General features: G+C 42.2%; 1 pseudogene; it reads left to right on the plus strand.

The window, feature by feature from the left end:
• LOC108637862 lies at window positions 4,552-12,476 on the plus strand (annotated as a pseudogene).

Raw genomic sequence — 13,857 nt, forward strand, 5'->3', positions numbered from 1 at the left:
TAGTCGCTCAGTTGTGTCCAGCTCTTTGCGACCCCATAGAATGTAACCCACCAGACATCACCCAGGAAATTCTCCAGACAAGAATCCTGGAAGGGGTAGCCAATCTCATCTCCAAGGAATCTTCCTGACCCAGGAATCAAACCTGGGTCTCTTGTATTGCAGGTGGATTCTTTACTATCTGAGCCATATAGAGAAACAATTGCTTCTCGTGCATTTATTTTATATTCAGAGAAACTGAATCAATTTTCATCAGTTCTAAAACACAGCTATAAATTATCTTGTGTATAAACACACAGTCATTTGTAAATAACAGTGATTTTTATTCTGTCTTTCCAGTCCTTATTCCTTTCATTATTAGTTTCTTAACTGCACAGGATAGGAATTCTAGGGCAATGCTGAATACTGTTGACAGCAAAGTATCTCATGACAACAGGTACTCTGACAACTATTCAAAGATGTTTTCAATAAGTCACCATTATTTATGACATTTTCTATAAGATTTCTGGTAGCTATTCTAATCAGATGAAGGAATTTTATTTTATGCCTAATTTGTTTAAGGTTTTCTTTTTTCTTTTCATTCATGAGTTTTTGTATTTTATGAATTTTTTATCAGAAATGACATGATTTTACTTTTTCTGTTTTTTAGTATAGTAACTTATGTTGATTTTTTATTGGTAATCTTTTGTTTTTTGAAAAAAATCCATTTTGTTGTGAATATATGTACCCCACACACACACACACACACATACACATACTAATTTCACAAACATCATTAGATTCAGTTTAGTGATATTTAAAGATTTTTATTTCTTTTATGAAATTTATTTTATTGAAGTATAGTTAATTTACATTGTTGTGTTAATTTTTGCTGTAGAGCCCAGTGATTCATACATATATGTGTATATATGTATATCCTTTTTCATATTCTTTTCCATTATGGTTTATCCCAAGGTATTCACATATTGACTACAGTTTCCTGTGCTATACGGTAGGACACTGTTGTTATCCATTCTCTGTCTAATGGTTTCCGTCTACTAATCCCAGTAGAGACTTTGTTATTTTGGACTCCAAAATCACTGCAGATGGTGATTGCAACCATGAAATTAAAAGACACTTACTCCTGGGAAGAAAAGTTATGACCAACCTAGACAGCATATTAAAAAGCAGAGACATTACTATGTCAACAAAGGTCCGTCTAGTCAAAGCTTTGGTTTTTTCAGTAGTCATGTATGGATGTGAGAGTTGGGCTATAAAGAAAGCTGAGCACCAAAGAATTGACACTTTTGAACTGTGGTGTTGGAGAAGACTCTTGAGAGCCCCTTGGACTGCAAGGAGATCCAACCAGTCCATCCTAAAGGAAACCAGTCCTGAATATTCATTGGAAAGACTGATGTTGAAGCTGAAACTCCAATACTTTGGCCACCTGATGCAAAGAACTGAATCACTGGAAAAGACCTTGATGCTGAGAAAGATGGAAGGCAGGAGAAAAAGGGGATGACAGAGGATGAGATGGTTGGATGGCATCACTCACTCAATGGACATGAGTTTGAACAGGCTCCAGGAGATGGTGATGGAAAGGGAAGCCTGGTGTGCTGAAGCCCATGCGGTCGCAAAGAGTCAGACACGACTAAGCAACTGAACTGGACTGAACTGACTCCCTCCCACCTTGACAACCACAAGTCTATTCTTTATTTGTGACTCTGCTCCTGTTTCATAGATATGTTCACTTGTATCACATTTTAGATTCCGCATGTAAGTGATATCATATGGTGTTATCTTTCTGTGTCGGACATACTTCACTTTGGATGATAATCTCCAGGTCCATCCATGTTGCTGCAAATGGCATTATTTAATTCTTTTTATGGTTGAGTAGTATTCCATTCTATATAAATACCACATCTTCTCTTTTAAGATTTTGGTTTCTTAGCTGGTAGGCAAGTTTGGCTTGTGATTTTCCTTTTTTGTATTTCAGTTGCCAGTTGTCAAGGGGATGATGAGATATTTCTCAGGAGCTCCAGGTTGCATCTGATGGCTGAAAACTGTTGCCTAACCTCTGCTCTCTGGATTTTGCCATTCCCATGGGAACTAAGGAGCCCTGTCTGTAGCAAGCCTCACTGTCAGCTCTAACACGGAGAAAGCCATCACCGTGGATCTTCCATAAAGCTCTTTCCCCTCATCCGCGGCTTCCTGATTGACTTGCTCAACAGTGCCCTCCAGGTCTTCAAAGAAAGATATTACCTTTCCTCAGGCTCTGAATTCCCCTACTGAATTCCTCTCTGAATGACTTCCTCCTCATTCTTCCTCTTTATTTCTTTAGTGCAGGTCATAACTTTCCAGTCTTCTAGGGGATAATCTAAAAGGTATTGCAACTGCTCACGCCAGAGAGTCAAAGTCAGTGCCACAGAAGAATGCCCTGCATTGACAAGATCCCCTGCATCTATCAGGGACCCCAAGGCACATTCTTATCCATATTGTCCTGCTTCCCACCAGTCCTCAGGTTGTGCAGTTCATCAGGCCTATAATCGCTTCTTCTTTGGAAGGTTCATCACTTCACTCAATCGAGTTATGCTAACATTGACTTTATTTATGGTTTGGTTGTTGAGGTGGAAATAAAGACAAATACTAATGACAGCATTTGTTTCTGCAGCTTTTGAGGAAATGGGCCATTTCTGCAGAGGATGCAAGGGGACCTGTGGGTTAAAGTCTCTCAAATACATCTACTCTGATAGACCTGTTTCATATCCAATGACTCCCTTCTCCATGAAAAGAGCCCTGACTTTGGCATGGAGACTTACTTCAGCTGAAAACTCAGCCTCCTGAAGTCTTCTCCAATTGTACAGTTAAGTCCTGTGCCTAAGCGATGGTTTGCCAGGATTATTAGTTGCAAAGGAAGGTCTCTTAAAATATTGTCAAAAAGTTTCTTTGAATGTCACACTAAACTTGAATTTGCTAATTAATATATCCAAGCCTGCCATTTCTTCTTGGCAATAAATCATTGACAATTAGCAGCAGACATCCAATTCTTCTGTTCTTATAGGTACTATTCCACTGAGACTTTCAAATGCTTGCAAAGTTTCAATATCTAATACATCCTCTTTCACCTATAGCCTATCCCAATCCACCACAGGTAAAAGTCTTTGCAAACCTAATCGATAGAGCAGGCTAGGACACTTCCTGGTGGTCCAGTGGTTAAGAATCCACTTGCCAGTGCAGGGGACATGGGTTTGATCCCTGGTCTGAGAAGATTCTGCATGCCATGTAGCAAAAAAGCCGGTGTGCTACAACTACTGAGACAGCGCACCCTGGAGTCTGGGCTCCACAGTGTGAGATGCCACTGCAGTGAGAAGCCCACACACCTGCTCACTGCAACTAGATAAATTCCACAGGCAACAATAAAGACCCAGAGAAGCCAAAAATTAAAAGAAAATAAAGTCTTTTTTTTTTTTTTTTAAAAAGCAGGCATCAGTATTTCCTCCATTACCAATAATGTGATTCCTTTCTGCCATCCAACTGAAATTAACCAAATCCTATCTTTATGGTCTGTTTCATAGGCCCAGCATAGCACCAACCATCTCAGATGTGATTCCCAAGAAGCAGAACCTGATTGAAAATTTCCTGTTCAAGATTCATTGAGTGAATATTATCAGGAGGAGAGGAAAGAAGACAGCATGAGGAAGGGGATACAAAACTAAGAGGAACATGGTTTCAGCCTGATCCCACAGGAAAGCTTGAGAGCATATATCACCCTATGGGGCTTATCACCCTTGAGGTAAGAAGACTGGCTTTTTGCATCCTCTTGTCATCAGACATTGCCTGAGGACTGCCCCTGGAAAGGGCAGATAGCTTTCTAGGTGACCTAGGCATTTCTTCAGATAAGAGGGGCAGCTCTGATCTGTCAGAGGCCAACACTCATAGCAGCTAAGTCATGGGTGTGTTAGTTGAATAAAGAGGATTCGGGCATTGCAGAAAACACCATGGCTACCCTCAGGAACCTAGACAGCATATTAAAAAGAAGAGACATTGCTTTGCCAGCAAAGGTCCATCTAGTCAAGGCAATGGTTTTTCCAGTAGTCATGTTTGGAAGTGAGAGTTGGGCCAACTCTGAGGAACTGATACTTTTGAACTGTGGTGTTGGAGAAGACTCTTGAGAATCCCTTGGACTACAAGGAGATCCAACCAGTCCATCCTAAAGGAGACCAGTCCTGAGTGTTCACTGGAAGGACAGATATTGAGGCTGAAACTCCAATACTTTGGCCACCTGATGTGAAGAGCTGACTCATCTGAAAAGACCCTGATCCTGGGAAAGATGGAAGGCAGGAGGAGAAGGGGACAATAGAGGATGGGATGGTTGGATGGCATCACCAACTCAATGGACATGAGTTTGGGTAAACTCCGGGAGTTGGTGATGGACAGGGAGGCCTGGCATGCTGCAGTCCATGGGGTCGCAAAGAGTCGGGAGCGACTGAACTGAACTGAACCTTTGGGATGGGGTTACTAGGGCTGCCATCTCTTCTGCAATCAGGAAATCACTTGTTTTGGAATTCTCCAACCATGCGTCACCACAGTGAGAAAAAGACGACCTACAAGAAGCCACCACAAACAGAAAGTCCCTGTAAGTCTGTCACTACTCTTGTCTCAAGGTTCAAGCCAAACAACTACAACCTGCATTTAAAAAACACGTTGCCTCTCAACATGGACAAAAAGTACCTCATGGTACCTTGGACTCCACTAACACTCCAGCAAGGGAAAGAAAGTACCACAACTCCACTTGCCAACAAAAGCAGCGAAAACAGCTAATTCAGATCCTGAATGGACACATGTGATTGACTAAGTGAGAGAGGAGCCTGAGAAACATCATGTGGCTTCTTCAGCCTCTTGGTTCTGGAGGGTTCACCAAAAGGTGGGAGCAGTGATTGTCAGCATCAGTTCACCAAACCCGTCTTCGTCCACTCTTATTATTCAGAATCTACCGCCAATGTTTAAAGTTCCAAATAAGGGATTTCCCTGGTGGTCCAGTGGCTAAGACCTCACACGCCCAATGAGTGTGAAGCTTCTGGATTTGATTTGTGTTTAGGAAACTAGGGAGAAGGCAATGGCAACCCACTCCAGTACTCTTGCCTAGAAAATCCCAGGGACAGAGGAGCCTGGTAGGCTATAGTCCATGGGGTCACTAAGAATCGGGCATGAGTGAGTGACTTCACCTTCACTTTTCACTTTCATGCATTGGAGAAGGAAACGGCAACCCACTCCAGTACTCTTGCCTGGGGAATCCCAGGGACAGACGAGCCAAGTGGGCTGCCATCTATGGGGTCGCACAGAGTCGGACATGACTGAAGCAACTTAGCAGCAGCAGCAGGGAACTAGATCCCACATGTTACAACAAAGTACTCACAATCTGCAACTATTTGACCTGATGCAGTCAAATAAATTTTAAAATTTTTAAATATGGAAATTAAAAAATAATAGTAATAAAGTTTCAAATAAAAAATGTCAGTACCAAAAACAGGACAGCAAAAATCAGCCTATCCCTAAGAATATGTCTCAATCTTTCCTTTTTTTATCCTAGTTTAAAATTTTAAATGTTGTGGGGAGGGAGGTGGGAGGGGGGTTCATGTTTGGGAACGCATGTAAGAATTAAAGATTTTAAAATTTTAAAAAAAAAAAAAAATTTTAAACTAACACACAAAAAAGATGTCCTTTTCATTATAGGGGACTGGAATGCAAGAACACGAAGTCAAGAAATACCTTGAGTAGCAGGCAAATTTGGCCTTGGGGTAGAGAATGAAACTGAGCAAAGGCTAATAGAGTTCTGCCAAGAGAACGCACTGGTCATAGCAAACACACTCTTCCAGCAACACAAGAGAAGACTCTACACAATGGACGTCACCAGATGGCCAACACTGAAATCAGATTGATTATTTTTTTGCAGCCAAAGATGGAAAAGCTCTATACAGTCAGCAAAAACAAGACCAGGAGCTGACTGTGGCTCATATTGTGAACTCCTTATTGCCAAATTCAGACTTCAGTTGAAGAAAGTAGAAAAACCACTAGACCATTCAGGTAAGACTAAATCAAATCCCTTACGATTATACAGTGGAAGTGAGAAACAGATTCAAAGGATTAGATCTGATAGAGTGCCTAAAGAACTATGGACCGAGGTTGATGACATTGTACTGGAGGCAGTGATCAAGACCATCCCCAACAAAAAGTAATGGAAAAAGGCAAAATGGCTGTCTGAGGAGGCCTTACAAATAGCTGTGAAAAAGAGACATGAAAGTCAAAGCAGAAAAGGAAAGATATACCCATCTGAACGCAGAGTTCCAAAGAATAGCAAAGAGAGATAAGAAAGCCTTCCTCAGTGATCAATGCAAAGAAATAGAGGAAAACAACAGAATGGGAAAGACTGGAGATCTCTTCAAAAAATCAGAGATACCAAGGGAACATTTCATGCAAAGATGGGCTCGATAAAGGACAGAAATGGTATGGACCTAACAGAAGCAGAAGATATTAAGAGGTAACAAGAATACACAGAAGAACTATACAAAAAATATCTTCATGACCCAGATAACCATGATGATATGATCACTAATCTAGAGCCAGACATCCTGGAATGTGAAGTCAAGTGGGCCTTTAGGAAGCATCACTACAAACAAGGCTAGTGGAGGTGATGGAATTCCAGTTGAGCTATTTCAAATCCTAAAAGATGGTGCTGTGAAAGTGCTGCAGTCAACATACCCAGAAAATTTGGAAAATTCAGCAGTGGCCACAGGACTGGAAAAGGACAGTTTTCACTCCAATCTCAAAGAAAGGCAATGCCAAGAAATGTTCAAACTACTTCACAATTGCACTCGTCTCACACGCTAGTAAAGTAATGCTCAAAATTCTCCAAGCCAGACTTCAACAGTACATGAACCATGAACTTCCAGATGTTCAAACTGGATTTAGAATTGGCAGAGGAACCAGAGATCAAATTGCCAACATCCGCCAGACCATCGAAAAAGCAAGAGAGTTCCAGAAAAACATCTACTTTTGCTTTATCGACTGTGCCAAAACTTTTGTTGTGTGGATCACAACAAACTGTGGAAAATTCAAGAGATGGGAATACCAGACCACTTGACCTGCCTCCTGAGAAATCTGTATGCAGGTCAAGAAACAGCAGTTAGAAATGGAGATGGTACAATAGACTGGTTCCAAATCGGGAAAGGAGCTCGTCGAGGCTGTATATTTTCACCCTTGTTATTTAACTTCTATGCAGAGTACATCATGAGAAGTGCTAAGCTGGATGAAGCACAAGCTGGAATCAAGATTGTCAAGAGAAATATCAATAATCTCAGATATGCAGATGATACCACCATTGTGGCATAAAGAGAAGAACTAAAGAGCCTCTTGATGAAAGTGAAAGAAGAGAGTGAAAAAAATGGCTTAAAGCTCAACATTCAGAAAACTAAGATCATGGCATCCGGTCCCATCACTTCATGGCAAATAGATGGGAAAACAACGGAAACAGTGACAAATTTTATTTTGGGGGGCTCCAAAATCACTGCAGATGATGACTGCAGCCATGAAATTAAAAGATGCTTGCTCCTTGAAAGGAAAGTTATGACCAACCTAGACAGCATATTAAAAAGCAGAGATTTTTTTTTGCCAGCAAAGGTCAATCTAGTCAAAGCTTTGATTTTTTCCAGGAGTCATGTATGGATGTGAGAGTTGGACTATAAAGAAAGCTGAGCACTGAAGAATTGATGCGTTTGAACTTTGGTATAGGAGAAGACCCTTGAGAATCCCTTGGACAGCAATGAGATCCAACCAGTGCATCCCAAAGGGAATCAGTCCTGAATATTCATTGGAAGGACTGGTGCTGAAGCTGAAACGCCAATCCTCTGGCCACCTGATGCAAAGAACTGACTCATTGGAAAAGACCCTGAGCTGGGAAAGTTGAAGGTGGGAGAAGGGGACGAGAGAAGGTGAGATGGTTGGATGGCATCACCAATTCTATGAACATGAGTTTGAGTAAGCTCTGGGAGTTGGTGATGGACAGGGAAGCCTGGTGTGTTGCTGTCCATGAGGTCGCAAAAAGTTGGACACAACTGATTGACTAAACTGAAGTTGTTTTTTTTTTTTTAATTAACGTAGAATGTTACTTCAAAATATAAACAAGAAACAGAACAACACACTGTGCTCTTATATACATGTTTCAGTTCAGTTCAGTTCAGTCGCTCAGTCGTGACTGACTCTTTGCAACCCCATGAATCGCAGCACGCCAGGCCTCCCTGTCCATCACCAACTCCCGGAGTTCACTCAGACTCACGTCCATCGAGTCGGTGATGCCATCCAGCCATCTCATCCTCAGTCGTCCCTTTCTCCTCCTGCCCCCAGTCCCTTCCAGCATCAGAGTCTTTTCCAATGAGTCAGCTCTTCGCATGAGGTGGCCAAAGTACTGGAGTTTCAGCTTTAGCATCATTCCTTCCAAAGAAATCCCAGGGCTGATCTCCTTCAGAATGGACTGGTTGGATCTCTTTGCAGTCCAAGGGACTCTCAAGAGTCTTCTCCAACACCACAGTTCAAAAGCATCAATTCTTCGGTGCTCAGCTTTCTTCATAGTCCAACTCTCACATCCATACATGACCACAGCAAAAACAATAGCCTTGACTAGATGGACATTTGTTGGCAAAGTAATGTCTCTGCTTTTGAATATGCTATCTAGGTTGGTCATAACTTTTCTTCCAAGCAGTAAGCGTCTTTTAATTTCATGGCTGCAGTCACCATCTACAGTCATTTTGGAGCCCAAATAAATGAAGTCTGACACTGTTTCCACTGTTTCCCCATCTATTTGCCATGAAGTGATGGGACCGGATGCCATGATCTTCGTTTTCTGAATGTTGAGCTTTAAGCCAACTTTTTCACTCTCCTCTTTCACTTTCATCAAGAGGCTTTTTAGCTCCTCTTCACTTTCTGCCATGAGGGGGTGTCATCTGCATATCTGAGGTTATTGGCATTTCTCCCAGCAATCTTGATTCCAGCTTGTGCTTCTTCCAGCCCAGCGTTTTTCATGATGTACTCTGCATAGAAGTTAAATAAGCAGGGTGACAATATACAGCCTTGACATACTCCTTTTCCAATTTGGAACCAGTCTGTTGTTCCATGTCCAGTTCTAACTGTTGCTTCCTGACCTGCATATAGGTTTCTCAAGAGGCAGGTCAGGTGGTCTGGTATTCCCATCTCTTGAAGAATTTTCCACAGTTGATTGTGATCCCCACAGTCAAAGACTTTGGCATAGTCAATAAAGCAGAAATAGATGTTTTTCTGGAACTCTCTTGCTTTTTCCATGATCCAGCCGACAATCTAGATAAACTGCTGTGGCCAGTTAATGTAATACAGAAGAGGAGAAAAGGCGTCTCAATCTTCATGTGGCAAAAGAGTGTGTTAATTTTCCCTTCACTCTCAGGTTAGAGTTTGGCTGTATAGAATTCTAGGTCAACAGTGATTTTTACTCAAAACATTGAAATTATAATTTCACTGATTTGTAATATTGATTGCTGCCCCTGAGAAATCTGTTGTCTGTCTAATCAGCCTTCCTTTTAAATTGGCTGGTTTTTCTCTCTGGCAGATGAAGTTTTTCTCTTATTTGGTTCTGCAATTTCCCTGTGGCTTTTCTAGATATAGTTTATTATTCTCTTTCATACTAGATCTCAGTGGATCCCTTCAGCCTCAGAACCATCTTCAGTTCTAGGAAGTCCTCAGCCATCATCTCTTCTAATGTCCTTTGTCCTACCCTCCAGTTTTGTTCTGTTTTCCTGAAATTTTATCAGCATATGTTGATGGATGCTTTTATTTTCTCTTCTCTGAATCTTAGCATCTCTTTCATATTTTTCATTTCTTTATCTCTGCTTAATGTTTTTCTGAAGTTTTTAAATTAACCTTTTAATGATTATGCTGTTCACACTTTTAGTTGCATTGTTAAAACTTTAGTTTCAATGAATATAACTATTCTTAACATTGGGCAGGTGAGAGAGTGTGTGTTCGAAAGTTACCTGTTCTCTCTGTGACCAGCTGTGACCCCATAGTTTCTCAAATGCTTTATGCCTACAGTATTTATGATAGAAATGCTCCCATTTTTTGCATTTCTGAGTGTTGTTAAAGTCACTTATTCCTGCTTGCTATTTGCCATTTTTATTATATATGGGGGAGGTGCTTACTTTCCAAAGTAGTTCAGAGTTAAATCTGCTTTGAGGCAACTTAAAACTAATACTTCTGCTTTCTATATGCTTATAAACATTTCCATTGTCATGAAAGGAAAAAACAAAACAAAAATGAAAAACTTCAAACTGCAGAGATAAAGGGGTATACAGCGGAAATTAACACAACATTATAATATAATCAACCATTCTTCAGTAAAAACATTTTTTAAAAGAGAGGAAAAAAAAGTTATTTTTAGTTGGGAAAAAAATAAAGCAGCTCAGTGTTTCTTGGGTCCGGAGAATGGCTACAAAGTAATTTTGAGTTTCTTCTTCCAAGAGCCCTGCGGATTTCACAAGTCCAGGACCAGCTCTGTGCAGTTTCACCTTGGTGCCCAGACTTAGATGGGGAGTTCAGCTCCAGCTCTCTGCACAGAGCCACTTCTAGACCCAATTCCCTCGGCAAGCCCTCATATCTCAGCTAATTCACTGACCTGGATGGGAATTCCCTCTTCATTATTTTACCTGATGGTTCTCCTTGCTTTGAAGTAAAGTTCAAGTATATATATATATGTATATATGGGTTTTGGAGGGTTGTTGTTCTATTTATTTATTTTAATTGGAGGATAATTACTTTATAATGTTGTGATAATTACTTTATAACATAATATTTTGCCATACACCAGTATGAATGAACCACAGGTGTACATGTGTCCCCTCCATCCTGAACACCCTCTCCCAAATTCTTCCCTCCTGCCTCCTTCCTGGTTGTCACAGAGCACTGGCTTTGAGTGCCCTGCTTCATGCACTGAACTCGCAGTGGTTATCTATTTTATTTACGGTAATGTATGTGCTGTGCTTAGTCGTTCAGTCGTGTCTGACTCTTTGCAAACCCACGGACTGTAGCCTGCCAGTCTTCTCTGTCCATGGGGACGCTCCAGGCAAGAATACTAGAGTGGGTTGCCATGCCCTCCTCCATGGGATCTTCCCAACCCAGGGATCGAGCCCCTCGGTCTCCTGCATTGCAGGCATATCCTTTACCAGCTGAGCTACCAGGGAAACCCCATGATAAGGTATATATTCTATCCATTTTGTGTATTTTTTTATATGAAAACTTGCAAAGGATTTCCCATACAGTCTGTCGTGGCAATCAAATGTATTCTCAATGATTGGTTGTCTTCCCCACAGGCATTGTGTAGGGTTTCTGAAACTGAGTTGCAGCCAGCCCAGCTGGGCACACACATTTCTGTGACGTAGAAACCCTTGGAAGAGGGCCTGTGGCAGTTCTCCCCACCACATGACTACAGTGAGTCCTTTTAAAAAAGAAGGAATAGACCAGCGCCCGTCTGCCCGGCGGCCGCCGCCGCCTTCCTGGCCGTGCTGGTGGCCAGCGCGCCGCGGGCGGCCGAGAGGCGCAGCGTGGTCCGCAGCACGTGGCTGGCGGCGCGGCGCGGCGGCCCCGGGGACGTGTGGGCGCGCTTCGCTGTGGGCACCAGCGGGCTGGGCGACGAGGAACGGCGTGCCCTGGAGTGGGAGCAGGCTCAGCACGGCGACCTGCTGCCTGGGCTGCGTGACGCGTACGAGAACCTCACGGCCAAGGTGCTGGCCATGCTGGCCTGGCTAGACGAGCACGTGGCCTTCGAGTTCGTGCTCAAGGCGGACGACGACTCGTTCGCACGCCTGGACGCGGTGCTGGCCGAACTGCGCGCCCGTGACCCTGCCCGCCGCCGCCGCCTCTACTGGGGCTTCTTCTCGGGCCGTGGCCGTGTCCGGCCCGGGGGCCGCTGGCGTGAGGCCGCCTGGCAGCTGTGCGACTACTACCTACCCTACGCGCTTGGTGGCGGCTACGTTCTCTCTGCTGACCTGGTGCGCTACCTGCGCCTCAGCCGCGAGTACCTGCGTGCCTGGCACAGCGAAGACGTGTTGTTGGGCGCCTCGCTGGCGCCAGTGGACGTGCAGCGAGAGCACGACCCGCGCTTTGACACTGAGTACAAGTCCCGTGGCTGCAACAACCAGTAGCTGGTGACACACAAGCAGAGCCTGGAGCTTGTGCGGTTAGGTCATCGCTTGCATCTCCTGCTGGTATCGTCTGTCACGTGTCATCTAGTATTTAAGTCCGTTGCTTATGAATCAGCTTTCATGGTATCTTGGTCTGTGTCTGGAGTGAATTCGTGGTACGTGTAAGGCAGAGCTTGCCTGTGATTTATTTATAAATTTTGTAACTTTTGAATAGTTTTAAGTTGGGAGTGTATGGGTGTCTGTATGTTTTAAGTTATTTAAGAAAAGACTTTTCTATCAGAACTTGGAATTTATGGATTAATTTTCCAGCTTGAGTTGTAGACCCATTGCTGCTCGACTGTTGAAACATGGAAGAATTCAAAAGTAAAAAAAAAAAAAAAAGAAGAAGGAATAATCCATCCTTTCTACCGTTAATCCATGTGTCTGCAGCAAGTTACATAGTAAGGTTTTAAATTACAGATTTTTTTTCTTAATTTTCTATTCTGATTTTGTTTTGTTGTTCTTCTTTTCATTCTTTGTAGACATTAGCTCACTCTTTCTTCTTGGTCTTCTAAAAATGCTAGAATCAAGTAAAACACGATGGACAGGGAAACTGGAGAATATTTTTCCCAAAAATTAGTTTCTTTGTTTTGACATTTACCAGCTACAGGTCCATTGACAGGTGTGCTGACAGTCTAAAAAATGGTGGTAGATATACTTTAGCCACCTTTATATAAAGCTAAATTAAGGACTACACCACTAACACAAATGCATCAAAGTTAAAATAGCATTTGTTCTTGCTGCTGTTCTTAATACCAGTCAATATATAAAGAACTAAGTAATTTTTCTAGAGAAATTAGCATGTCCTGCTGTAGAGCAAACTCTAGGAATTTTTCATATGAAGTTTTTTTCTATATTTTAAGGTTAAGCTCAGAATGTAATTCCCTTGCTCAGTTTTGGGAAGACAGACTAGAACTTGCAATGAGATGCTTTGGAATGTTCTTTTTGAAAGTGCAATTTGAATGTATGTCTTAACCACATTATAACTCTGCTGCTTGTTCTGGAGATTGCTTTTCCTGAGTGGATCTAGCACTACTGGGATTTTACACTAAATTTCATCTCCTAAAAATGTGATTATGTGACTGGCCAAGAAGTTATCAATTGATATCGGTCAGAAGCTAAATCTCCTGCTTGATCATTGATTCAAGCTGGATGGTAAACTTTAAGAAAGTATTGGCCAAGTTTGGCTATACCTAGCATATATGGTTCAGAGACAGTTCTAGATAGAGTCATAAAAATGTTCACATACCAAATGCTATTCTAGGTTCTTGGGTAAATGTCGTGGGCTCATACTTATTCTCATGAAACCTACCTTCCAGGACTAGAGACAGAAACAAGAAAACAAAGGAGTGTGTGTGCACATGCACACACACACACGAATGTCAAATAGTTCCAAGATCAAAGGAGAAGATGAAACAGGTTATGTGATGGTTTGAGAATCTACGCTAATATTTTTATATTTGTATTTTCTTCATTTGTTGTTGTTGTCCAGTCACTCAGTTGTGTCTGACTCTTTGTGACCCCATGGATGCAGCATAACAGGCTTCACTGTTTTTTACCATCTCCTGGAGCTTACTCAAACTCATGCCCATTGAGTTGGTGATGCCATCCAACCATCTCATCC

The sequence above is a fragment of the Capra hircus genome, chromosome 17, assembly GCF_001704415.2.
Source record: "Capra hircus breed San Clemente chromosome 17, ASM170441v1, whole genome shotgun sequence".
NCBI lineage: Eukaryota > Metazoa > Chordata > Mammalia > Artiodactyla > Bovidae > Capra > Capra hircus.